The 2,553-nt window shown below is 33.3% G+C and overlaps 1 non-coding gene across 1 annotated transcript; it reads left to right on the top strand.

Moving 5' to 3' along the window:
* Positions 1-1,652: 1,652 nt before the first annotated feature.
* LOC122442749 lies at positions 1,653-1,758 on the top strand. Its single transcript, XR_006269743.1, has one exon. It is a non-coding gene; the product is annotated as a U6 spliceosomal RNA (small nuclear RNA).
* The last annotated feature ends 795 nt before the right edge of the window (positions 1,759-2,553 follow it).

Below are 2,553 nucleotides of genomic sequence, written 5' to 3'. Positions count from 1 at the left end.
AAAATAATTGTGAAATTAGTAGAGTTATAACTAATTCCATTTTGCATTATGTATTTTAGTGAACATTCCTGAAACTTCTTTAATATGTCATGTGCTGTGCTGTGCTTAGTCACTCAGTTGTGACCAACACTTTGGGATCCAATGGACTGTAGCCAGCCAGGCTCCTCTGTACATGAGGTTCCTCAGGCAAGAATACTGGAGTGGGTTGCCATGCCCTCTTCCAGGGAATCTTCCCAACCCAGGGATGGAACCGAGGTCTCCTGCATTGCAGGTGGAGTCATTACCATCTGAGCCACCAGGGAAAGCCCAAGAATACTGGAGTGAGTAGATGATCCCTTCTCCAGGGGATCTTCATTGCAGGCGGATTCTTTCCCAGCTGAGCTACCAGGGAAGCTCTTAACCTGTCATACCTTTGAGTAATTTTTATCTTTTCCTATGATAAAATGCCCTAGGGGGAGTGGAATATGTGAGAATATATTTTTAAATATTCCTCAATCATCTTACTATCTGATTGGCTAAGTGAATATGAAAAGTTTTAATGAAAATTATCAGAAAGTAGTAAATCAAAAACGTATCAAATATTAAATCTATGGCCTTTTGGCCTTTGTATTTCTTTTCTTTTTCTTTTTCTTTTTTTTTTTTTTGGCCTTTGTATTTCTATCTAAGCTGTCATCTCCTCATATTCTCCACCCCTCAGCCCTTGGCAATCACCATTCTACTCTATTTCTATGAGTTTGATGTTTTTAGATTTCATATAGAAGTGAGATCATACAGTATTCATCATTCTCTGACTGACTTGATTCACTTAGCATAATGTCTGAAGACCCATTCATTTTTTTTTTTCCCAAATGGCAAGATTTTCTTCTTTTTATGGCAGAAAAATATTCCATCATATATACATATATTTCATTTTTTTTTTTCCATTCATACACCAATAGACATAGGTTATTTAGATTTGTTTCATATTTGGTCATTATGAATGATGCTGGAATCAACATGGGGATGCATTTATACCTATAGGATAGGAAATTCATTTCCTTTGAATAAATACTCAAAGGTGGAATTGCTAGATCATATAATAGCTTTTTTAAAAAAAAATTTTTACCACCATCCATCCTGTATTACATAGTGAAAACACAAATTTATATTTCTGCCAGGAGTAAACTGTATCAGGGTTTCCTCTTTTCCAAATTATTGGCAACACTTAACTATCTCTTGTTTTTTTGATAAAAGCCATCCTAACAGATGTGAGATTTTGATCTACATTTCCCTGATGATTAGAAATGTTGAGTGCCTTTTCATGTTCTAGATGTCTTCTTTGAACATTATCTATTCATGTACTTTGGCCATTTTAAAACCAAATTGTTTTTGTTGTTGAGTTATGTAACTTTCTTACACATTTTGAATATTAACACTTGATCAGATATATTGTTTACAAATATTTCTCTCACTCCATAAGTTCCTGTTTTACACACAAATCAGCTCAGTTATTATACAATGTAACTAATATCTGATCAAAAATGCATAATTATTGTCTTCTCAAGACACTAAATCTTAAAAAGTGGTGACTTTTGAACTAGAAACAGTTCCCCAACTCACACTGTTTTGAGTCTCACGCCATTCATTCAAAATTAACGTGAGTAAACCCTTCAGTGCTAGATTCCACAGCACATTTACTGAATTGGAATGGTAAAGAGAAGATAAACATGGCCTCTGTGCAAGGATAACAGGCAAATCTGTGAAGTATTCCATATGTTTTATGTATAGACCTCATGATAATTAGAAACCAAAAATCTGTAACAGATACACAGATACAAAAGAGAAAGGTATCCAAATAAAGTATAAATACTAAAGCTAGTCATCACATCACAAAGTAGGAGAGCACAAAAAAGAAGAAAGGAACAAAAAATAAATTATGAAACCACAAGAAAGCAAGTTACACAGTGGCAATATGTGCATTCCTATTAATAATTACTTTAAATGTAACTGAATAAATGCTCAAATCAAAGACATAGAGTAGCTGAACAAATTAAAACAAACATACAAACACAGACTTAAACTATTCTAATTTTTTAAAAATCTTTTTCTCGTTTTGATATTTTGATTTAAACTCTTCTGGATAATTTAAACTATTTTACTTTCCAGGTTTTTTTTTTAACACATTCTTCTGTGTTATCTTATCACCAATTGATTTCCTCTACTGCAGTTTTCATTTCAATTATTTGGTTCTACAGCACTCATGGGTTCTTTGTTGAAAGTTTTCAATATGCTTCTCCATTCTTCTGCAGAGTTCAGTGAATGTTTTTATGATTGGCACTTTAAACTCTTTATCAAGTCAAGTATTTTTCTCTTTCTCATAATTTTTCCCTGATATTTTTATCTTATTCTTTTGTTTTATCCCTTGTCTTCTAATTTTATTTGACTGTCTATATTTCTTTCTATGAATTAGGCAAAAGAGTTCCTCTCCCAGTTAGGAAGCTGTGTCCTTGTGTAGGAAAATCCCTATACAGACTGTGTATACCTAGTGACTTTGGCAGGAGGGCTAGAGCTGAT

This window comes from Cervus canadensis, chromosome 5 (genome assembly GCF_019320065.1).
Source record: "Cervus canadensis isolate Bull #8, Minnesota chromosome 5, ASM1932006v1, whole genome shotgun sequence".
NCBI classification, from domain to species: domain Eukaryota; kingdom Metazoa; phylum Chordata; class Mammalia; order Artiodactyla; family Cervidae; genus Cervus; species Cervus canadensis.
This window is presented reverse-complemented; position numbering and strand designations above follow the sequence as displayed.